The 27277-nt window shown below is 23.1% G+C and overlaps 1 protein-coding gene across 5 annotated transcripts in view; it reads left to right on the forward strand.

Annotated features, from left to right (window-relative positions):
- LOC122508409 (latrophilin Cirl-like) overlaps positions 1 to 27277 on the forward strand; it is a 664372-nt gene that overhangs the window by 90055 nt on the left and 547040 nt on the right. The window contains exon 1 of one of the 5 annotated variants that reach the window (XM_043621721.1): positions 19124 to 19145. The exons of 3 other annotated variants lie outside the window; for them this stretch is intronic. The gene's annotated coding sequence lies outside the window, so the exon portion shown is untranslated. Of the gene's footprint in view, positions 1 to 19123; positions 19146 to 27277 lie in introns of those variants that run through there. One more of the 5 variants, XM_043621722.1, reaches the window with a different exon arrangement.

A 27277-nucleotide genomic window follows, 5' to 3' on the forward strand; every position in this document is an offset into this window, starting at 1 on the left:
CAATTTTCATCCTAAAAAGAGTACGCCCTTCTTTCCCTTACTTTTCCTTATTTTAACCAATTACGTATCGCCAATTTTCTCCCTTCCAAAAAACTTCTACTCTCATTAAAAATCAGTCTTAGTATTAAGTAGTATCATTCGAACAACGCAATAAGAAACACCTTTGTACCAAACTACTTTTTTTCTGACAATAATGAACTAATGTATCCTAAAAGTGTTAAATTAAATAAATTTGTTAATTGAGTGCAAGTCAAATTATTTAAAGTGTTAATCCTTTACTTTTTCTTCCTAATTCTAACTATTGACATAAAGAACTATTTCCGCGTGTCAAGTTTCTCATGGCTTAAATTTTGTATAGTCAAACTGACAGAATTTACAACTCTGTTAGAATCAAAAATTAAGATTGTTAATCCGTGACGAAACACTTGAGACGAATTTTAATAACATATTTCTTTTTTAAAATAATTGAATTCTTTTGTGAAATTTTATTGAAATAGTAGATATTAAAAATAATTGAATTTTGATAAATTATTGAAATTAATTAAATTTCTACGAAGCATTTTATTAAAATTATTCTTAAAAAAAAGTGAATTGTTAAAAAGAATTTCAGTAAAATTTTTTAAAACAATTTAATTATTTTAAGAAATTCTGCGATGGGTTTTATTATTTATGAAAATAATTAAATTTCTAAAAATAATTTTACTTTTTTTAAACATAATTGAATTTCTGCAAAGGATTTTATTACTCTTAAAAACAATTGAATTTCTGTAATAAATCTGTAACTTCTCAAAAATTAAGTTATTTTTAGCATTAACCAAAATTTTTCTATAAATCCATTATTTTTAATAATTTTTGAAAAAGATTTTTGGGAATTTCCAAATTCATTTTTTTATAACTGAAATTCATTTTTAAATCAATTCTTATTAGTAAATTATACTAGAATTCAATTATTTAAATACAAAAAAATAATTTATTGAATATTTGAATGTTTCTTAAAAATTAAAATTGAATTCTCATAAAGAATTTCATAGACAAATTTTTAAATAATTGAATTCGTTTGGCGAATTTCAATATAATTTTTAATAATAATTACATTTATCGAAGAATTCAATTAAAATTTCATTAAAAAATAATTGCAACTCTGCGATGAGTTTTACTATTTGTGAAAATTATTGAATTCCTAAAAAGAATTTTATTATTTAGAATAATAATTAAATCCCTGTAATAATTTTATTATTTATAAAAATAATTGAATTATATTTACTATTTTATGAAAATAATTAAATGTTTGCGTAGAATTTTATTAAAAAAATTTTGAAATACTTGAATTGTTTTGGAAAATTTTATTCAAATAGTAGATATATATTGAAAATCATTGAATTGAGTAAAATTTTTGAAAATAATTAAATGTTTGCTTACTATTTTTTGAGAATTTGAAATTGATTTGAAAATAATTGAACTTTGGAGAAGAATTTTATTATTTATAAAGATAATTGAAATTTTGATGAGAATTTAAAAAAAATTTTGAACATAATTGAATTTTTGCGAAGAATATTATTATTTTTGAAAATAATTGAATTTGTACAATTATTTGTAATTTCTCCAAAATTCTCCAAATTATATCGTACAATTTACAATTTTTTCGAGCCGTATAAGTAATCATATAATATAATGTTAAAAGAATTATTTCACGAAATTTATTTTCTTTCTAATTAAAAATCACTAAAATTTAGTAGAATCCATGTAGAAATTCTATGGAATTGTTCTAGTGAAATTCTATAGAATATTCATTAGAATTCATATAGAATGATTCTAGTGAAATTCTATAGAACTTTTTCGAATGGGAATATGTACTCTCTAAACTTGAATTAGTAAAAATGTTTACTAATTTAAATTAGTGGCTGACTTTTTGCTTTTGAATTAGTAAATTCAATTTATTTTACTAATAAATAGTAATTTCTACTAAATTTTTGGTAAAACTTACTAAATCAAAAGCAAAAAGTCAGTCACTAATTGAAATTAGTAAAGATTTTTAATTTTTTACTAATTAAAATTTAGAGAGTAGAGAGAACATTAATAATCAACAGAAATGAAAGAATTAAAATTTATTTTTTTCTTTCTTTAATTTCGTAAGAAATTTTTTTTTTATTCACACTTCTTTATTTATGTTTATTTATATATTTCTTTTTTTCCACTATTTAGAAATGAAATACAGTTTTATCATTAAACTAGAGTTCGAAATGAGGCTGATGAAAGATGAAAGTTGAACAAAAGTGTACGCGCGTTAATTAAACTACCCCTAAGAGAAAAAGACAGTGATATATTCACGTTTGCGGTATTATATACATATATATGTTATATACGCTAAAAGTGCACGGTAACATAAAGTTCTTTCATTCATCGTGACATGAAAATACTAACAACTGGTATTCAACACACTAAGAGGTATCACAATTCTCGATGAGATTCTGTACAGGTGCAGCAAAGTTCGCCACAATTGTTGTAGCTTCCATTGTTGCATCACAAGTTGCTTCCGTTATTTTCTCTCTCACTCTCTCCCACCGTCTCTCTCTCTCTCTCTCTCTTTTTCTCTCTCAAGGTGCACTATAATAAGAAAGCTCTCGTCGTTGTAATCGAGAGGTACGTTCGCGCAATGCTCTTCATTTCTCACCTGAAAACTTTCCACCTCAATCCATCTCTCATAAGAAAAGAAACTTGGCGAGAAAAAAGTAATCAAAAAAAAAAAGAATATCTTTTCCTCCTTTCTTACAAAGTGCAATGATAATAATAATAATAATGATAATGATAACAATAACCAGGTGTAAATTAGTTGCTATTTCGTTACGGATAATTGTCTTTTTGAAAATGAAATGAAGAGAGAGATAAAAAAAAGAAGTTATACCCCTTTTAGAGAACGACAGAAGCACACTGGAAATATAAATCAGTTTGGGATTCGAGACGCTTCGGGTGCAATAATGCAAGAAGAATCCAATGAGTTTTCGTCGACATTCGAACCGTGAAGTACAACCTTTACCGCCTTGGATCACTCGCCATCCATGACATCGAATCGAATCGCAGACCTTAATTTACGATCCGCATAGAAACCTACTTTGGTATGCAAAGGAGACTCTCTTCGTCTTTGAATTACATTCGAACTCGTGCCAACCACCCATATCACTCCTTCAAACTGTTGAGAGAGAGAGAGAGAGAGAAAAAAAGAAAAAATGCATTTCTTTCTTAATAAACTGCTGGAAAAATTGTTCCCCAACTTTCTTTGTTTTTTTCTTCTTCATCTTCTTCTTTGAATTTCCCACTTGAATCGATCAAAAGTTGATGAGTTAACCTTCGTGGTAACAGGAATTATTTTTCACCAAGACTATTAGGTTCTAGGATAGTCAAAACATCTTTTTTTCTTTGTATATTGCAGAAAGGAGTAAAATTCATCGAAAAAGTGATTATCAAAAAAAAGACCTTTAATGCCATCGCAGGGTCTCCTGATAGTACACTGGAAAAAAAATTTCTTTGATTCAAATAAACGATTACTTGACTATTATTTATTAAATAATTACTTGAATCAAATAATATTTATTCGAGTCAATTTATTGGTTTTCAATTAATTGGTTCAATTTATATTTGAACCAATAATTTCAGTATTTGAAGTAAATATGAACTGAACCATTTAATTGATTTTAATAAATATTATTAGATTCAATTAAATATTTAATTGACAATAGTGAAGTAATCAGTTTATTTAAACCAAATAAATTTTTTCTTCAGTGTACGAACAGGGTTGCGACAGTTGAAGGAAATTCAGGGAAAAATCGGGAAAAGTAAAATTGAACAGGGAATTTTATCAAAAGTACTGGGAAAAATATTCAATTTCAAGAATTGATGAGAAAATTTTAAATATTGTTGTCCAGCAAACTTTAAAAATATTGAAAAGTAATTAATTTTAAATTCTTTCTAACAATAAATTCAACTTTACAGATTTGAAATAGAATTTATTTTAAATAATTTAATTCTTGAAAAACTATTGAAAAACTATTTAAAAAATATTCAAAAAATATTATTTACAAATAATTAATAATTAAAATATAAATAACTGTTTTGCGAATATTTTTTTTTCAAAATTCAAAAAATAATTGAATTTTATAAAAGTTGCGCTTTCAATTTTTATAAATAATATAAACAACTATAGCAAAAGTTATGCGCGAAACGCAGTATTTAATTTTTATATATTATTATGTAAATTACAAAATTTTTTATTTGCAAACATCAATTTTAATTTTCAAATTATTTCAGATTGGAAATTTTAAAATATTCACAACTTTAGTAAAATTCTTGAAAACAATTTAATTTTGCCATTTGGAAGAAAGAATTATTATTTATTATGGAAATATTTTTATTTCTTTTATTTAATTATCGTTTCAGTAGTAGAAGTAAATGACTAGTCAGGTGAATTTTTCTTCTTAGTAGTAAAAGTGAATTATTGGTAAGACATTTTATTGTTATCAATAGCGTAGTTTTCCCTTTCAGTAGTAGAAGTAAATTATCAGTCAGACGTATTTTCTTATTATTAATTTTTGCAGTAGTAGAAATAAATCATTAGTCAGACATTTTTCTATTATATTTTTTTTCAATTAATTCAATTACTTTTATATACATATAATAAAATTCTTCGCAATTATTTAATTATTTTCATAAATAATTTTCATTAAATTCCTCCAAAAAATTTAATTATTTTCAAAATTCTTAATAAAAATTCTTGAATTTTATGATTTTCAACAATTTTAATAAAATTCTTTTCAACAATTCAATTATTTTTACAAATAATCAAATTTTTCCCAGGAATGAAATTTTTAAAAATTTTTTTTATAAAATTCGTTACAAGAATTCAAAAAAATAAAAATTTGGCAAAGAATTTCAATTATTTAGAATACTTTAAATGAATTTTAAATAAATTCCTTGAAAAATACTTGTACGCTTAAAAATTTTATTTAAACTCTTCGGAAAAATCAAATTATTTTCAAAATTTTTGATAAAATTTTATATAATACTTAAATTTTAAGAAATTATCAATTATTCAATCAATTATTTATTTTTGTATTTAAATAATTGAATTCTGCAATAACTGTAATAAAAATTGATTTATTTAATAAAAAATATTCAATTACTGAATAATTTAATTATTTAGTAATTTAATTATTAATTATCCACAAATGTCGAATATCTTTGCAGGAATTAAATTATTTTCAAAATAATTTTAATTAAATTTCTGAATTTCTCGAAAAAAATCAATTATTTTAAAAAATTTTTATCAAACTATATGTAAAATTTAAATTGTTTCAGATTAAAAATTATAAAAAGTTATAAAAAATGCTAACTTTTGAAATAGAAAAAATTTCACAAATTAGTGCAAAATTGTGGAAAATAATTTAATTTTTAATTTTTTTTTTTGCAATAATATTATCACAAAACTTATTCTCTAAATTAGAATTAGTAAAAATTTGAACTAATTAGAACAGAAGTAATAGAAATTTTCTAAAAATTAAATTTTTTATTCTACATACAGTACCGTCCGCAATTGTCAGTCCACCCATTTTTAAAGGAATGACAAAAATTTTTTAACATAAAATTCATGAAAACTAAAATTTTTTTGGTTTATATTTTGAAAGACGATAATATTTTAAAAAGAATAAGACCTTACAGAAGTCATTTGGCCAAAATTTGTAGAAGATATTCCTAAAAATCGTCATTTTCAATGTTTTACAAAAATTTAAATAACTTCTAAAATAATGAACGCTTTTTAATAATCTTAGGCTTATTTTAAAGGTCTTTTTCTACGGAATAAGAATTACTTATAGGCATTAACCTGTCATTTTTAACTTGGAATAAGCATGACGTCAAAATTAGACAAAAAAATTGGAAAAATTTGAAATCAATTTTTTGTACTAAAAACTATTCTAGAACATATATAAAACATGATATGGTGTAGATTTTTCAAGAAAATTTAATAAAAATATATGTTTGAGTTTCAAAAATTATTTTTCTTTTAATAATATTATTTCAAATTTTTTGAATTTTTTTGTCCAACTTTGACGTCATGCTTACTCCAAGTTAAAAATTACAGGTTAATGCCTATAAGTAATTCTTATTCTGTAGAAAATGGTCTTTAAAATAAGCCTAAGATTATTAAAAAGCGTTCATTATTTTAGAAGTTATTCAAATTTTTGTAAAACATTGAAAATGACGATTTTTAAGAATATCTTCTACAAATTTTGGCCAAATGACTTCTGTAAGGTCTTATTCTTTTTAAAATTTTATCGTCTTTCAAAATAAAAACCAAAAAAAATTTTACTTTTTATGAATTTTATGTTAAAAAATTTTTGTCATTCCTTTGAAAATGGGTGGACTGACAATTTCGGACGGTACTGTAGGACAAGACATGAAAGTAAACCAAAATGATGTTTTTCTTGGAAAATAAATTTAAGAGAAACCATATTTTGCATTAATATGAATTATTATTTCTACACTAATTTATAAACAACTATTTATATATTTTAAAATATTATAATTAATATTATTAAAATAGATTGAATTTTAAAAAATTTCGAATTGAGTTTTATAGAAAAGTTGTTTTTTAAAAACTTTCAATTAAAAATTCTGAAGAAATTATTTTTCTTGTTTTAAAATAATTCTATTCACATTTTTTTTGAAATTAGTTTTATTTTTGGATATTTTATTATTTTATTTATTTTTATTTTATTATATTTAACTGAAAAATTTCCATGTTATTGAAATTTCATGAAATAGAATATTGAAAAAAAGTGGATAACAGAAATATTTTAAGTGAAATTTTTTTTATATTTTATAACTAATTTATTCTTAAGGAATTTTCTCAAATATTATTAAAAATTATAATTAGAGAAGAACTATAAATAAAAATTTTGGAAAAATAATTGAATTAAAATCATAAAAATAATTTTGTGTCAGTTACAGTGTCAATTCTTGTAAATTATTTAATTTCAAGGGATTTAAAATTAAAAATTTTTTTAAATCCTAATTCCTGTGGAAAAATAATAATAATGAGTAAATATTCATTATAAAAAAAAACTGTTTGATGTTCCGAATAATTTAACACTTAAAGATATTTAAACAAAAATGTATTACAAACATTTTTGTATATTTAATTATTTTTAGAGTGAATTGAGTGAATTTTTTGAGTAAAAATAAAATTTTTCTGGCAACCTTGTACGATGGTAGAAAAGAAGAAGAAAAGTTAGCGAAGAAAAGTATTAAAAGAAAAAAACGATTAATTAGAAATACTACTCTAGAAAGTTATTTCTATATTTGATGTTCTCATTGTCCAACCAAGCAAGAATTTCACACAAAATTAATAATATTCCACATTTCCCTCTTTTTCCCCCCGCAGCAAGTAAATTAAATTTCTATTTCTCCAATTATAAATCAGTAAAAAATATTTCTCATGCATATTTATAATTTTAATTAAATTTTCCTTAATCGAGAATATAAATACAGAGAATAACTGTATTTTATTATTTTCAATTTGAAAATTGAATTCCCTAATTGCACACGAGTTCGTGAGGTCTATAGTTGAACGTGAACAAATATAATTTTACACGCTCCGTTTTTGTGTCTGCTCACCAAATAAACACACTATTTTACTCTTCTCTTTTTTTCCACTTTTAAAGAACGGTCTTTTTTATTCTTTATGAGTTTATTACTCGCTAGTTTTTAACGACAAATATAAGCAAAAAAAAAAAAATAATTTCCATTTTTTCAACTAGTGTGTATATTGTTTGAAGAGTTAGATTTACAAGTGTCGAATGAAAGAGAGAGAGAGAGAGAGAGAGAGAGAGAGAGAGAGAGAGAGAGAGAGAGAGAGAGAGAGAGAGAGAGAATAATGTGAAACTTCAAGAGCAACACAGAACACTGGATTTAGGATTAAAATCACGTCGTCTCCATGACGCATAAATTGAGTAACACGACCTTTCAGGACATCAAACTCACTTGTCCGTTACAAACAAACAAGAAATACTCTTTATTTGAGTATCAGCTCGCAGCAATTTTTTTTTTTTTTACTCCATTCTGCTTCGTTGACTACATCCGGGTCACGTATATTGCTATATAAAAATCCACACTTTGAAGATTGCCTGCGAAAAAAAAGGGGGGGGGGGATGTTAAATAGAAAACTGAGCTTTGAGCTTTTTTCACCTACACGTAAAGTGATATTAATTGAAAAGTGACGAAAATAACGGGAGAAAAAAGAGGAAAAACAAATTCGTGTAACTTAAAACTCGGATAGAGGTAAATTTTAACATTTTTTTTTTCGATTTATTTTTCTTTATTTTTATTATGAAAATTATAATGGTATAGAAGGTAGTTCCATTGCTTGATACAAATATCGATTGATACTACGTTTTATTGAATTTTTTTTTTAATTTTATTTTGAAATTAATAATTTATAAAAATTTTATTGTAAAACATGAAGATATCGATCACTTTGAGTCTTCGACTCGAAGTGATTGATTTCTTCATGTTTTGTAATATTTTCAATTACCATAAAATGTTTTCAAAAAAATTTAATTATTTACATAAGTTCTAATAAAATCCTTCGCAAGAATTCAATTATTTTTACAATTTCTCAAAAGAATTAAATTATTTTTAAAAAATTAAATAAAATTCGTTGCAAAAATTCAATTATTTTCATAAATAATAAATCGATTATTCGCAAATTCTTCAATTAAATATATTGTAAGAAAATGAAAACTTCCAATAATTTCAAAAAAAAAAAAATTAATTCTACAAAATTTTCGGTTAAAAGTATGATAAATTTAGATTTTCAAAGATTTTAAATTGAAACCTTTTCAAAATTAAATTATTTCTAATGATTCACGTTATGCTTTTAATATTCATTTATAGTCTGAAATTTTCACGGAAATTCATTTTTAAATCAATTTTTATTCAAATAGAATTCAATCACTTAAATGCAAAAATAAATAATTTATTGAATAATTGAATGTTTCTTAAAATTGAATTCTTATAAAAAATTTTATTAACAAATTTTTAAATAATCGAATTCTTTTACGAATTTTAATAACATTTTTAAGAATATAATTACAATTTTCGAGGAAATCGATTAAAGTTGTATCCAAAAATAATTAAAATCCTGCGATGAGTTTTATAATTTATGAAAATAACTGAATTACTAAAAAAAATTATTATTTATGAAAATAATTAATTTATTGCGAAGAAATTTATAAAAAATTTGTAAATAATTCGAATGCTGGGAAATTTTTATTATTTATGAAAATAATTAAATGTTTGCGAAGAATTTAATTAAATTTTTTTTAAATAATTGGATTTTAGCGATGGATTTTGTTATTTATAAAGATAATTGAAATTATAACGAGAATTTTTTTTTTATTTTTTGAAAATAATTGAATTTCTGAAAAGAATTTTTTATTACTCTTGAAAATAATTTTATTCTTGTGATTTATATTGTTGTTTACAAAAATAATTTAATTTTGCAAAGGATTTTTATTAAAATTCTTAAAAACAATTGAATTTCTGAGAAAAATTTTGATATTTATAAAGATAATTAATTTTATTTCTTTGTAAGAATTGCGTTAATAATTAAATTCTTTTGAGAATTGCGTTTTTATTTAAATTTTGGAAATAGTATTAAATAGATATTACAAAATTCAACTAATTTCAACGGAATTGAAATTAAAATTGTATTAGAAATAATTGAAATTCTGCGATGAGTTTTATTATTTGTAAAAATAATTGAATTCCTAAAAAGAATTTTAGTATTTACGAAAATAATTGAATTTTTTTGGAAAATTTTATTAAAATAGTAGATATTAAAAAACATTGAATTGAGAAAAATTTTTGAATATATAATTAAAATTTTCCCAAGAATTTTATTAAAATTTTTGAAAATAATTGAATTTCGGAGAAGAATTTTTAAAAAATTTTCTACATAATTGATTTTCTAAGAAGAATTTTATTACTTTTGAAAATAATTGAATTTCGGAGAAGAATTTTATTATTTATAAAAAATAATTGAAATTTTGATGAAAATTAAAAAAAAATTTTTAACATAATTGAATTTCTGAGAGGAATTTTATTACTTTTGAAAATAATTGAATTTCTGCAATCATTTGTAACTTTTCCAAAATTCAATTTTTTTTTTAGTATTTTTCACTAAAATTCTTCTATTAATCTATTATTTTTAATAATTAATTAAATATATATTGAAGAATGTAACTAATTTCAGAAGAATTTGAATTATTCAAATTTTTCAAAAATCTAAAATCATTAAAATTTCTAATTAAATTAATTCAAAATTGAAATTTTGTAAAATTTAAAATTAAAACCTGTTGAAGTTCATCTATTTATGAAAATTGTAAACGCAATTCTTGTAAAATTCAATTAATTTAGATTTAATAAAATTATTCATTAAATAATTTATAAGTCATAATTTTATGATAGTTCTTGAAAAATTAAGTTATTTAAAAAGAAATTATTGTCAGAAATAGAAAAAATTGAAGGTTTTACATTAGTAGAATTCGTAGTAATTTCATAGTTTATGAAGCAAACAAAAAAAAGCATCAAACTTCATGGCCCTAAAGTTTCGAACGTTCAAATAAACGACGATATTTTTATTACACCTTTCAATTTAAATTTTTTAAATTTTGTTTCCAAAATATTTTTTTTATAATTAAATTATTAATTTTTAACTAAGCGAATGTTCAATTATAAAATTTTTCCTTTCAGTCTAGTAATTTTTAAAAATATTAACGCACTGAAAAATATTTCGTTCACTTGAACGTTCAAAAATTTAGGAAAAAATCAAAATTCAGAGTTTTCTTATGAATTTTAAAATTTTAATTTTTTTCAGTACTTTTACTAAAAATTCCTGACTTTTCCCTGACAAATTCTACTTTCCCTGACTTTTCCCTGAATTCCCTGACCAGTAGCAACTTAAACAACTATTAACTAATGCAATTGTATAATGTAACGATCTCTCGATATTAATATAATAATCAGTTTGAGAAATTAATGCTATAGAGGAATTAAAAAAAATTTAAGACATTACAAAATAAAAATCGCTTTCTACGCAGTTAAAGATATGAATTGAGAAGAAGAATAAGAAGTTCTAAACGTTCTTGAGTTGATTGAGAAGTATATACTTCTCTCAATCGGGAAGTTAACTCCAAGTATTTCGCCAAAGCCACCACGTAATTTCCTGATCGCCTTTAATCGAACACATAGGTTTCGTCGACCTCGTTGCTCTGATTGACCGCAACAAACAGACCTGCGAACCAGTCTCTGACCACTTCAATTCGTCTTGTGTGCCCTATACTATTTACTACGTTTCCAGTTACACTCTGCTTTTGAATCACTAAATCGGTCTGTCGAACCTCAAATTAAACCCGATTGAAAATTTTTCGGCAAAAAAAAAAAAGGAAAAAAAAAAACAAAATCGAAGGAAAAAGTTAATCCATCTCAAGACGAAAATAATTCTCCTCTATCACTGAACAAAATTTATTCTTTAAATCAGGAATTAAGATTCTTAATTTGGGAATATAATTTGTTTTAATAGGTGCTACACCAATTATTATGAACCCACACCAATTATGTAACTGAACAAAATTTTCCCCACTTTCTCGGGAAAAATTAAATATTTTCTATTTTGTACATCACAAAAAAATTAGAAACGATTATATGTAGAAAAAGACCTATGAAGGATTTTTTGTCCTCTTTTTATGTTGAATATTATTTCCTTGTACCGCATTTATTAATTATACCATTTATTATCTTCTTAGAGTTTCTTATAATTACTTCAATTTTATTCAATTTTATTTTGAATAATTAACCACTTGATAAGTACATATTTCCTAGTTTTATAATTTCAATTAGTGATTTTTTAAATCATGTTTTTTTTCTCAATCATTTTTTTTCTTCTTGCTTCCTTTTTCTGTCTTTTCCTCATACCATTTTTCTCGAGACGTTAAAACCTTTTAGAATGTAGTCAGGAGAGAAAAAATATTCGATCGATAAAATAAAGTTGATCCGTTAACAAAGTATATCTTATTCATTAAAAATAATGTTCTTAATTCATACTGAAAAATGTTTGGCATTTAGTTCCGTAAGAAGGTATAAACATTCTTGGCAAATCAGAAACGGATGGTATATTGCGATAGCCGAGGCACTTGGAAGCAAAACTCTCTCTCTCTATATATATATATATAAAGAAGAAACTACGACTAAAAACTTGTTAATGCACGTTTATCGGATTAACTACAAACGAGTCTAATTTATACCTTTATAGTAAAAGGCCAGAAACTTGAATCTTTCGGCGCAAAGTGGACATTTCGTCTTTTTTTCCTCTCTCTTTCTTTTTCTCACTTTCCTCTTTTTTTTATATATCATATCTTTTAAAGCCTTCCATCTTTTCGTACAAATTCCGGTCCTGTTCCTATTGTGATAATATACCTTTTCTCTCTTCAACATTTTTATATCCCGACGCTCATTTTTCTCTTGCGATAAAAAAAAAAAAAAAAAATGGGAAAAAAAGGAAAAAAAGGAAAATTCTCCTCACTATGTTTCATTTCTCCTGCCCATCTTCACTCCTCGAGCAACTTTTCTCTTTATCACGCCTATTCATCCTAACCTTCACCTTCGTTCTTCTCGGTCGTGGCCTTATACACATTTTCCAAGAGTCTCACACAGACAGAAAAAAAAAAATGAGTGAAGGAAAAAATTGTAACTTTCTGACAATGAGCTTTGTAGAAGAAAAAATTATCTGTTATACAATGCTTTTTAGACTCGAATCGGAGAAGTTCTAATAAACTTTTATCATACTGAGTCGTAAGAATTTTCTCCATCTTCTTTTTTTATGTATGAAATTTTTAATTAGGTATTCAAAATTACCCGGTGGGAAAATTTCTCATTGCGCTGAAAATACTACAAATTATTGGAAATCATTATTATTTTTTATATATTATTATTATTATTATTATTATTATTATTATTATTATTATTATTATTATTATTATTATTATTATTATTATTATTATTATTATTATTATTATTATTAGTATTATTATTATTATTATTATTATTATTATTATTATTATTATTTTTATCATTATTACAATAATTATTATTAATATTATTATTTATTAGAATTTCAATTATTTCAGTTATGATTCAAATTCAATTTCAAAATTGTTTCGTAAAATTTAGCTTTGAAAAACGAAAAAATCCCCAGGCGCGAAGAATCGAACCCCAACTTTTGCTATTACGAGTCAAGTATTCAAAACCACTGAGCCGTTTCACTATTTTAATAAATTTTTTCATAAGAATTGGATTATATGAAAAAAATTTAATAAAATTCCATGCAAACATTTAATTATTTTCATAAATAATAAAAATTTCACTAGAATTGAATTATTTACAAATTTTTTTCATAAATTTCTTAGCAATAATTCATTTATTTTCATAAAAAATAAAACTTATCGCAGAATTCAAAAGAATTGACTCCTTGGGAAGAATTTTATAAAAATCTTTTTAAGTAATTGATTCAATTATTTAGAAAAATGTTTCGAAATTCAATTATTTTCAATATCTACTATTTTAATAAAAAATTTCCCAACAGAATTGATATATTTCAAAAAAAAATTTTTTTAATTCTGAGCAAACATTCAATTATTTTCATAAATAATAAAATTATTCTCAGGAATTCAATTATTTATAAATTTTTTATAAAATTTCTTCGCAATAATTCAATTATTTTCATAAATAATAAAATTCATCGTAGAATTCAAAAGAATTGAATTCTTAGTAAATAAATTTTATAAAAATCTTTTTAAGTAATTGATTCAATTATTTACAAAAATGTTTCGAAATTCAATTATTTTAATTATCTACTATTTTAATAAACAATTTCCCAAAAGAATTGAATTATTTGAAAATAAATTTCACAAAATTCTTTGCAAACATTCAATTATTTTCATAAATAATAAAATTATTCTCAGGAATTCAATTATTTATCAATTTTTTATAAATTTCGATTCGTAACAATTCAATTATTTTCATAAATAATGAAACTAATCGCAGAATTCAAAAGAATTGAATTCTTAAAATGAATTTTATAAAAATCTTTTTAAGTAATTGATTCAATTATTTACAAAAATTTTTTTAAATTCAATTTTTTTCAGTATCTACTATCTTAATAAAAAATTACCCAAAAGAATTGAATTATTTAAAAAAAATTTTATAAAATTCTGTGCAAACATTCAATTATTTTCATAAATAATAAAATTATTCTCAGGATTTCAATTATTTACAAACTTTTAATAAATTTCTTCGCAATAATTCAATTATTTTCATAAAAAAAAAAATTCTTTGCAATATTTCAATTATTTTCATTAAAAATGAAATTCTTCGCAATAATTTAATTATTTTTATAAAAAATAAAATTCTTCTTAGGAATTTAATTATTTTCATAAATAATAAAAATTATTGCAAAATTTCAATTATTTTTAATACAATTTTAATCTAATTCTTCGACAAATGTAATTATTCATAAAAATTTTATTAAAATTCGTCAAAAGAATTCAATTATTTAAAAATTTGTTGATATTTTTATTAGAAGCCTTGTACACTGTGAATTTTTAGAAATAATTAAATTTCAAAAGATTTTAACATTTTAACATCTTTGAAAATTTTAAGTGTTGTTTTACTATAATAATATGTTAATTTTTATTTTGTAATAAAATGATTAAAGTTTTAAATAAATTTATTTAATTTCAACTGTGAATTATTTCAATTTTGATTTTTCGGAGGCGAATAATTAAAAGGAATAAAATAATCAATTGAAAAATAATAATTAATGAATCAATAATAAAGATAGTCAAAAACAGTAAATAAAAAAAAAATAATAATCTTCTAAACAAATTAAATAAAAAAAAAAAAAAAAAATACAACGAAAATTGTAAAAATTCTATAGAGAAGTGTAAATCTACGATATTGATAAGAATAAAAAGTTGATAACGGAGAATTATGTCTGAAAAATACTGTTAAATCGCCGAGACTATGATTTAACTTTATTAATTTGAGAAGGAGGTATAGAAATATAATAATAATAATATATAAAGTTCAAGTATTAATGGAGTTTCATTACTTTCTGGAGTCAGCGATGTTTAAATGACTTATGATTCTCAAAAGACTTATTTCATTGGGTTCAGAAATGTTTCGAGAAAGTTAGAATAGAAGTCAATCTTGAAAGACGTATAAAGTTGCTCGTATACTTTGAAATTCTCCCCCCCCCTTCCGCCTCTCACCTTCAAAAAAAAAATAAATAAATAAATAATAAAAAAAGTTTCTTTTCAACTTGTTTTGTATCTGTCTCTAATTTATTAAAGAAGGTGACACTGTCAACTCAACTCAACGATATTTTTATTTTTCATATACACCGCATCCGTTGGGAAAAGAATAAATATATATTTTGAAAAATTTTATTCAATTGCTCTAAATTTATTATTCAGTTTCACTTGTTATATTCTATAAATATTTCAATTCTGTATAATTTTTCTATTCTATAATTTTTATTCTATTTTGTTTACTCTTTTTTTAAACTTTTTTTCTATAACTTTCTAATCAATTTTATATTTATTAATATAGTATTATTAGAATTTTTCTTTTTTTTTTTTTTTGAATTTCGCGCCAAATAGTTGATTAAATTGCCGCCTAGATGGCATGAAAGTTCTCTCATAAACGAAGTGAAGTAAATAGTCTGCATTGTAAATTATTGTGGTGAGACATAAAATTGTTATAGTTATAAAATAAATAATGTTTGAAATTCTAATAATTAATGATAATAATAAATAATTCTTATTAATGATCAAAATTGGAGAAAAATAAATTACGTAATTTATCATTTTGTTTTTTAAATTTAAATCTATTTGATATAATTTCATCAATTTAGAGGGGATATTCAATAAACAGGTTAAAAAGGTAAATAATAAACATTGAAAATAAAGTATTAATTAACGAAAAAGTGAATGAATGATTAATCAAGAACTGAATAAATTAGCAATTTTCCCATTAGAATACATTATAATTAAAATACAAGATATTAATCAATATAATATATATTAAAATCAATATCTCCTGTATAATGATATCAGATAATTTGATGAAAATTGAAGTGTAAATCTATATGGATATGAATAATTAACGAATCCCAGTTAATTAAATTGCGTATTCAATGTAAATAGCAGTATATACAATGCAAACTCTGTAAGTTTTCAACTGATTACTGTTAATATAATATCGAGAGAACATTAATTAAAAGTACATTTATACCATTTCGATATCTTCACGGTAAATTCGTCTCTCATTATTATTATTATTTGCCTTCCTGTCTGGCATTGGGATATATATTTTTAAACGATAATATCTTACAAATCCTGAGAACGATTAGTCGTGATCAATTGATTATGGATTAAATTCTCTTAAGCCTCCAGCTTATGACTTTTTAACGTTTTTTTTTCCTTCTTTTTTTTTATTTCCCTTTTTTTCCTCTCTTTCATTCGATGGTTAAAAACGACGATAAAATCTGTTGACCAGACAGTATTTGGTGGCAATTCTAGGCGCATTATATGTATATAGAGGGGATAAATTCAAGTTTTCCCCTTTAAAATTTGAATCAGTTAAGATCGAGGGAAATAAAATTGTATAATATATAAAGAGAAAAAAAAGAGGAGCGAAGGAAAAATGCAAATTTTGCTGGAAATTGGAAATCAATTTTTTTTATTGGAGTGATATTAATGATGGTAGGAATTTATTAGAAAGGTTATTAATTTGAAATTAACTACAATAATCTTCGTATTTTATTATTTCATTCTGTCTGTCCACACTTTGAAGTTAGTTTTTGTGTATGCTTTTGTTTTTTTTTTTTTTGTTTTTTTTTCTTTAAAAAATATTGTTTGACAGATCGAAAAAATGCAGGTATTTTTTCATGATTTATAATAAAAGAATATTTGAAATTAGAAAATCATAAAAAAATTATGATTAACAAATAAATTTTGTTTATTATATGCTTTTTTCAATAACAAATTTCGTTTGACTGATCTAAATTATGCAAATTTGATTCCTTTCTATTTTTAAAAAATAGAAAATTGTTAATTGTTAAAAAAATTATAATTAAGAAATAGGAAATATTTTATGCATAATTTATATTTCTCAATAACAGTATTGTTTAGAAACTCATTCTTTTCTTTTGGAAAAGAAACATTACATATTCTATTCTAGTTTTCAATTACAAATTTTAATTGAAAATGAAATTGAAACTTTTTAAATTTTTAGAAAATAAAGACAAAAATTTTTCTAAAAAAAAATGTTCTGTTACATTTATTTACGAATTTTTTTAATTGTAAAATTATTCGAAAACATCAATAAGTTTTTTTTGAACAAATATTTAAATATTATTTTTCCGTACGAATTAAAAATTTCAAAAAATTTCAAATTCAAATCTTTTTAAATTCATTAACTTATAAGAATATTTTTATAAAACATGAAGATAGCGATTGCTCCGAGTCGAAGACTCGGAGTGATCGATTTCTTCATGTTTTATAATAATTAAAGATGACCTAGTGATAAAATCATTGTTTTATATTTTATAAGAATAATATTTACAGTAACTTTTTCAAAATTATTTTCATCATTTCAAATCAATTATTATTTTCTACAATTTTTAATTATTTTTTATGAAAATAATTGAAAAAATTTTATTATTTATAAAAATAATTGAATTATTGCGCAAGGAATTTATAAAAAATTTATATAAAATTGAATTCCTGAGAATAATTATTTTATTATTTATGAAAATAATTGAATGTTTGCTCAGAATTAAAAAAACATTTTTTTTAAATATATCAATTCTTTTGGAAACTTTTTTATTAAAATAGTAGATATTGAAAATAATTTAATTTCGAAGAATTTTTGTAAATAATTGAATCAATTACTTGAAAAGATTTTTATAAAATTCTTCCCAAGAATTCAATTCTTTTGATTTTTTCGAGAAGTTTTATTATTTATGAAAATAATTGAATTCCTGAGAAATTTTTATTATTTATGAAAATAATTGAATTCCTGAGAAATTTTTATTATTTATGAAAATAATTAAATGTTTGCGTATTATTTTTGGGAATTTGAAATTGATTTGAAAATAATTGAACTTTGAGGAAGAATTTTGTTATTTATAAAGATAATTGGGATTTTGACGAGAATTTTTTTTAAATTTGAAAGATATTTGAATTTTATGAGAAGAATTTTATTTTTGTGTTGAAAATAATTGATTTTCTGCAATTATTTGTAATTTTTCCAAAATAATTGAACTCCAGTGGAATTTTTATTATTTATGAAAATAATGAAATTTTTACGTACAATTTTATTAAATTTTTTTTAAATAATTGAATTATTTTTGGGAAATTTTATTAAAATAGTAAATATTGAAAATCATTGAAATTAGAAAAATGCATTTTATTTTTGAAAATAATTGAAATTGGGACAAGAATTTTATTGACATTTTTGAAAATAATTGAACTTTGATGAAGAATACTTTTATTTATAAAGATAATTGGGATTTTGACGAGAATTTTTTTAAAATTTTGAACATAATTGGAATTTTATAAAAAGAATTTTATTAGTTTTGAAAATAATTGAATTTCTGCAATTATTTGTAATTTTTCCAAAATAATTGAATTCCTTTATGTATTCTTATGTATCTTTATGTATCTTTGTGAATTTTAATTTATTTTAATTTATTTTTATGTATTTTTATTTATTTTTATGAATTTTTATGAATTTTTATTTATTTAATTATAATTTTATGATTTTTTTATTTATTTAATTGTATTTATGAGTTTTTGTATTTATTTAATTGTATTTAAGAGTTCTTGTATTTATTTATTTGCTAAAAAATTTCTTACTCAATTCTTATTAACGATAACTTTTTTTGTGTTACAGGTACGTAGGTCAACTTCCTTATTAGACTAATTGGATCACTCGGTTGGAATGTAATTTCACTATTTAATAATGATAATCGGGTAAGTGGAATATTTTTACTTTCACTTTTCGATTTTCACTTAATTTTTGCAGTATTTTTTTTTTGTTTTTAATTTTGGTCGTCAATTGGCAAAAATTTGCAAGTTTTCTCTAAACCTAAAAGATCGAAAAATCTACTAATTTCCCTTCCCTCAAAAAAAAAACTAATTAGTACTGTAGAAAACTTATTTTTAATTAATTAAATTCAGAGTTAAAAATCGTAAAATTAATAAAACAAAATAAAATAAAAATCGGAAAATAATCGTTAAAAGAACGAAGAATTTTCCTTTCTGATTGTAAGAAATAACTCTTTCTTATTTTCAAACCAAAAATACAACAAAAAATCCGGACATAAAACGAAAAATCGTTATACATAAAATAAATAGTTTTGCGCATAAAAGAAAAAAGTTCCATAAAAGAAAAAAATCTCCTATACGAATGTTTTAAAAAATTCATTAAAATGATATGAAAAATTGTAATTCCCGTATTATATGCAATGTTTTGAGATTTTATCGAAAGATATTCCCGGCTTGTTCCGAGATCAATTTTCGGGGAAAGTTTGTTGGGATTGTTATTGGTTTCAAAGATAGGGGGGACCCACCAACCAAATAAGTGTCCTTTGCTTGCGTCTGGACGTTATTTTACACCTCAGCGATGCTTTGGCCTCATCCCAAGTGCCATTATACTTTAGAAATAGGAGTATTATCATTGGCATGAATACACAAGCAGGTTTTCCCGGTATGGCACGTAGCGAGAGTTTACACTCGTACTTTTGGTGTACTTACAGAATACACCGCTTCAATTTGTAAAAACAGACACACGTGGCAGGCACACACAGCACACATGGAATATAAATTAGTTTTTTTTTTCGAACGAAAGAACTCTTCAACTCTTTTCAATATCTGTATTAATAAAATCAAATTTGTTTTCTACTTTGATGGGAAATTAATTTTTCTTTTTATGTTTCGAACGAGAAAATTCGAATTTTTCGATATTGTCAATACAGTGAGAAGACGAGTCATCTAACGTCCCCCTCTGTTGTCCTTGTTTATTGACGCTTGCGCTTGAACGCACATCAATTATTTTCAAAAATTTTAATAAAATTCTTGTCAAAATTTCAATTATTTTCAAACATTTTCCTCAACTCAATGATTTTTAATATCTACTATTTTAATAAAAAATTTGCCAAAAGAATTGAATTATTTAAAAATTTTTTTTATAAAATTCTGTGCAAACATTTAATTATTATCATAAATAATAAAATTATTCTCAGAAATTCAATTATTTTATTATTTACAAATTTTTTATAAAATTCTTGTCAATAATTCAATTATTTTTATAAATAATAAAACTTCTCGTAGAATTCAAAAGAATTGAATTCTTGGGAAGAATTTTATAAAAATATTTTTAAGTAATTGATTCAATTATTTACAAACTTTTTTCGAAATTCAATTATTTTTAATAGTTACTATTTTAATAAAAAAGTTCCTAAAAGAATTGATATATTTAAAAAAAAATTTTTTTAATTGCGAGCAAACATTCAATTATTGTCATAAATAATAAAATTATTCTCAGGAATTCAATTATTGGTTCAAATATGAATTGAACCATTTAATTGACACCAATAAATATTATTTAATTCAAGTAAATATTTAATTGATAATAGTCAATTAATCGGTTACTTGAATCAAATAAATTTTTTTTCAGTGTACAATGGCGTCGAAAAATGTTGGCCGGTAGCTGTGAGTAAAAGTCTGTTATTTTGAAAAGTTACATCAGTTTAGAATGGCGACTGGGAAGGCGTTTATATATAAATTTTTTTTTCTTCGCTTCTGCAGTTGTAGAATTTGCATAGTAAAGACGGGAAAATCTGGCACACACAACTGAGAATCGTTTGAATATACATATATATATGTTAGAAAACCATATACGCCCCGCGCACAAAACACAAAACTAGAGAGTAGTGTGTATTTATACTCACGAGTATAGTAGCAACCACTAGTTTCCTTCTCCCACTCCTATTCCGTCAATTAACCCAACGTTCAGGGACGCCTTGGTTCCATTATTTATAGCGTCGGTTCAACCCCTTCGCGTGTTAATTGCCCTAACACTCGTTAACGACTGAATATAAGGGATACTAATGCGTCCTGTCCGATTCGCGATTCAAAGTCTTCTCATCGCGAGAGATGCACCACTAGCGTAAATGTGTATACCTACACACAGTCGGTGTCGTACCTGTCTTCGATTGGTCTTTCCTATCTACATTGATTAAAAACTATCTAATTCAATTTTAATAATTAAAATTTTTGCTATTTTTTTCACAAAACAACTGCTTACAAAAAATTTTATTATAAAACATGAAGATATCGATCACTCCAAGTCTTCTTTTTTAAAAAAATGTAATAAAATTCGTTGTAAGAATTCTATTATTATTATAAATAATACAATTTTTCCTAGGATTTCAATTATTTAAAAAAATTTAATAAAAATTCTTTGCAAAAATTTAATTATTTTGATAAATAATAACATTCTTCAGAAGATTTCAATTATTTGAAAAAAAGTGTAATAAAATTTTGTACTGTAAGAATTCAATTATATTTTCCTAGGTAATAAAATTATTCACAGGATTTCAATTATTTAAAAAAAATGTAATAAAAATTCAATTATTTTTAGAAATAATAATATTCTTCCCAAGATTTCAATTATTTAAAAAATGTAATAAAAATTTGATGCAAAAATTCAATTATTTTCATAAATAATAATATTCTTCACAGGATTTTAATTCTTTAAAAAAATGTAATGAAAATTCGTTGAAAAAATTCAATTATTTTTAGAAATAATAATATTCTTCACAAGATTTCAATGATTTAAAAACAATTTAATAAAAATTCTTTCCAAAAATTCAATTATTTTTGAAAATTTTAATAAAATTCTTATCAACTATTCAATTATTTTTATAAATAATAAAATTCATCGCAGGATTTCAATTAATTTTAATAAAATTTAACAGGAATCTCTCGGAAAATGTAATTATTCTTAAAAAATTAATTTCAATTCCTCGCAGAAATTAATTAGTTAAAAAAAAATTTTTTTTTTAATTCTTTGTAAGCATTCAATTATTTAGAAAAATATTAGAATTTTTCACAGGAATTTTGAAATAATAAAATCATTCTTTTAGATTTTAATAAAATTCTTCCCAAAAATTCAATTATTTACATAAATAATTTTTCGAAAGAATTCAATTATTTTAAGACATTATATTAAAATTCTTTGCAAAATTCAATTATTGTCATTAATAACAATATTCATCACAAGAATTCAATTATTTTTAAAAGTAATAAATTTTATCATAGAAATTCAATTATTTTAAGAAATTCTAATGAAATCGTTCGCGAGGATTCAATGATTTACATAAATAATTCTTTGAAAAAATTCAATTATGTCGATAAATAACAAAATTATTCCTGAAAATTCAATTATTTTAAGGACTTATATTAAAATGCTTTGCAAAATTCAATTTATTTTGAGGCATTTTAATAAAATTCTTTGCAAAATTCAATTATTTTCATAAATAACAATATTCATAACAAGAATTTAATTATTTTCAAAATTCTTAATATTTTAATTATCGTTATAAAAGAATAGCAAAATTCAATTATTTTCAGAAATTTTAATAAAAATCATTGCACGATTCAATTATTTTTTTAAATAATAGTATTCATTAGAAAAATTCAATTATTTTTCTTAATTCAATGATTTTCAATATATTACGATTTTAATAAAATTCCCTAAAAGAATTCAATTATTAAAAAACAATTTTGACAAAGTTCTCCGCATAAATATTCAATTATTTTCATAAAAAATAAAACTCTTTGCAGAATTTCAATTATTTTTAATAGAATTTTAATCGAATTCCTCGAAAAGTGTAATTATTTTTAAATTCAATTATTTAAAAATTTCTTGGCATAATTTATTTATTTATTTCGTTACATGCATGGGAATTCAGTTTTAAGAAACATTCAATTATTCAAAAATTATTTTCTTTGTATTTAAATAATTGAATTCTCATAGAATTTTCGAATAAAATTTGATTTAAAAATTAATTTAATGTAAAGTTTTAGATAATAATTGAATTTTTGAGAAGTTACTAATAATTGCAATTTTTTGAAATAATTGAATTTTGTAAAAGTTTTAAATTAAAGTCTTTGAAAATTGTAATTTTTCATACTTTTAATATTCAAAATTCTATGATGAAACTAATTTTTTTTTTCAAAAAGCTCAATAGAAATTTTTTAAAATTATTTAAAGTTTTCATTTTCCAATGTATATATTTAATTGACAAATTTCCGAATAATCTAAATTTCATAAAATTGAATTGTAAACAAATGAATTTAAAAATTCTCAAAAGAACTTTATGAAAAATTATTAATTTGAGATTTAAAGAAGAATTTTATTTAAAAATTGTAGAAATTAATAATATAATTGAATTGAAATGATGAAAATAATTTTAAAGAAGTTACAGTAACAGTATTCTTATTATATTATTATTATATAAAATAAAGATTTTATCACTCTGTCAACTTTAATTATTATAATTATTAGAATTAGAAATTTTGAAAATCTTAATTCCTATGAAAAAATAATAATTATTGATTATTTATTTAAAAATTAATTTATTGGTGTTTTTAAATAATTAAGCGCTCCAATGCAACAACTCTTTTGACGTTCGAAAATTTTTCTAGCGTCGAACAAGTTGTTCGAGCGCTCAGTTTTACAATTAAAGAAATTCGTTAATAAATGTAATAGAACATTTCTTTTTTTGACTATCTAATTTAAGAGTGAATCAGAATATTCTTTAGGGTCAGGGAAAACGTGTCAAAATGTCTGGGAATCAGGGAAAAACAAAATTAAATTTTTGTGGCAACCCTGGTATACTTGCGGTGCCTTTGAGGTTTTATTGTCCTGTGAAACTACACTGAAAAAAATTTGGTCCAAATCTTCAACTACTATTACCTATCACAGAAAAAAATATGTGTTAAATTTGTTGCGTGTACTTTTTAGATGGTGTTGTTTTAACACAATTTTTGTGTTATTTTAACCCCATTAAATATGTATATTAATTTAACAACCTCTAGTGTTAATTTAACACACTCTAGTGTTATTTTAACATCAATGAAGTGCTAAAATCACACAGTGTTGGTTAAAAATGTTGCGTGTTGTTTTAACACTACTTTTAGTGTTAAAAAATAACACTTCTTTTTTCCTGTATATATTCGTGCTCTTGAGCATTAAACTTGTTGTTCAATTTTGATCTTTTTTCCATTTGTTCTTGTTCAACTTCTTGTTCAACCATGTAAGTCAATACACTATTATTAGTATTATTACACTTTATTCTACGCATTGTTTCTTTTTTTTCTTGTGATACATTCGACTCCCACGCATTAAACTTAATTTATTTTTAACATATAGTTGAGTGGAAAGCTGTTAAATTAATTACTTTTTTAGTTTTGCTAACAATTTTCGTGTAGATGATTTTACTACTTTTGATGTAGTTAAAGAATAATAGTTCAGATATGAACTAAAAAAAAGTAGTTAAATTATAAGAACAACTATGAAATCTGATTACACCAACTACATTCTTAGTTATTTTTACTACTTTTCGGTAGTTAATATAACTTTTTGAATTCAGTTGAGGACCGCGTAGTTCAAAAGTAGTCAAACATACTAGAAATTTTTTTCGGAGTATGAAAATTTTGGTTCGAAATTTACGAAAAAAAAAAGTAGCAGTTTGAGTATACGTCTGAGTGGAAGGAGGCTTTTATCACTAATATCGGGAAGATTGCCGAGAGACTGAAAGGGTGGTTCTCCCTCTCTCTCTCTCTCTCTATTTTTTGTGCATGAAGGGGCAATATTTCTTGTGAAATGGTTCATTGCGTGCAAGATATTGCATTTGCACATGGTCATGGGATTTTCTGCTTGATACGCGATTTCGCCTATCCCAATAAATATGGCGATGAGCCAATTCACTGTCCGGCAGATTTGAACGGCGTAAAGGTGAACGATCCTATGGCCGCCGCACCAGCAGTGTAGATTCAGGGTGGGCCATGAATTTGGCCACCCAGAGGTAAAGCAACGTAATAAATGAGCGGCGAGAGTGTGCTGCCAGCGAAACTCCAGGTCCAATTTCCCAGGAGAGGGACACCTCCTCCCTCTCTCACTCTCCTTCCCTACATCGGAACCCTCGAATCCGCCGAACGCAAAACCGCAACCTAAAAACAATATCCTCCTATTTCTAGTGACGGTATAGTCGATAGGTAGTTACAGCACTGATAACTTACCACCCTCACTCTGACTACAATCTCTTTAGGTTGTTATATACATATATATATACATGTGTTAACTATGTATTTTCTGGTGTTGTATATATATATATCGAAAAAGTTCTTTTCTTTCTATAGAGGCCGCCCTCCTTGTTTTGCCAAAGGTAATCAATAGTCCTATATACTAACCAGTATTGTGAATTCCCTCTAAAATGTCTGTCCTTTTCTTGTCAATATTTCATCGAAGAGATAAAACACAGAGAGAATTAAAAACGTCTCTCTCTCTCTCTCTCCCTCTCTCTAGCTACCGAGTGGAAACTTTTTTTCAATTCTCCTACCAGTGCTTTGTCTCTCCTGCGACTATTTTCTTTCCCTTCACTATTTAATTATTTATACAGTAATAATTGCAATATTGGACAATATTCCGAATTTTACTGAACACTTTAATTATTATGTTTATTCTTATTAATAATTATATTCCTTTACTGATATTAGATTATTTCCTAATTGATATTAGACCTTTATTTTCAGAACCTAATGGTAAATATTAGAACCTTTGGTCTATTAGATAAAAAAATTTAATTGAGTTGACTATGGTTACCATTTTTGTAACCACGGTTCTTATGGTTACTACTACCATAGCAATGGTTGCTATACAAAAATTTGATATGGTAACCATAATTATAGCAACCGTTGCTATGTCAGTGGTTGCTATGGTTACCACAGCATCGGTTGCTGTGGAAACAGTTTCTATTGTAACCATCAAGGTTGCCACAGGTCAGGCCAGTCAGGAAAAAGTCAGGAACAATAGAATTGTTCAAGAAAATCAGGGAAAAGTCAGGGATTTTTATTAAAGTACTGGAAAAAATTAAATTTGCAGTATTAATAATTAGCGTTATTTAATTTTTTAATATATAAAATATGAAATTTCAATTATCTTTAAAAATAATAAAATTCTTCTTTAAAATTCAATTATTATCATAAATATTCAAGATTTCACAAAACTTCAACTATTTACAAATTTTTTTAAAAAAATTTCTTCGCAATAATTCAATTATTTTCATAAATAATAAAATTTTTTAACGAGATTCAATTATTTTCATTGAATAATAAAACTCATCGTAGAATTTCAAATATTCTTAATACAATTTTAACCAAATTCCATGAAAAATGTAATTATTCTTGAAATTTTTATTAAAATTCGTCGAAAAAATTCAATTATTTAAAAAATTTGTTAATAAAATGCTTTATGAGAATTCAATTTTGAGAAACAAATTTTTATTTTTATATTTTTCAAATATTTAATTAAAGAATTTCTGAATAATCAACATTTTGTGAAATAACAGTTGTATACAAATGGATTTGAAAATTGTCTAGAAACTATGGAAAAATTATTAAAAAGAATAGTTGATAATTTTTCATTTATTTTTTTTGAAGGATTTTAATAAAAATTTTTGAAATTAATTACATTTTTTGAAGAACTTACTTTAAGTTGTATTAAAAATAATTGAAATCTTGTGATGAATATTATTATTTATAAAAATAATTGAATTTTTGCAACGAATTTTTATTACATTTTTTTTAATAATTGAAATCCTGTGTAAAATATTATTATTTATGAAAATAATTGAATTTTTTTATCGAATTTTTATTACATTTTTTTAAATAATTGAAATCTTGTGAAGAATATTATTATTTCTAGAAATAATTGAATTTTTACAACGAATTTGTATTACATTTTTTTAAATAATTGAAATCCTCTGAAAAATGTTATTATTTAGAAAAAGAATTGAATTCTTACAACGAATTTTATT

Source organism: Leptopilina heterotoma, unplaced genomic scaffold (assembly GCF_015476425.1).
Source record: "Leptopilina heterotoma isolate Lh14 unplaced genomic scaffold, ASM1547642v1 Lhet_54, whole genome shotgun sequence".
NCBI classification, from domain to species: domain Eukaryota; kingdom Metazoa; phylum Arthropoda; class Insecta; order Hymenoptera; family Figitidae; genus Leptopilina; species Leptopilina heterotoma.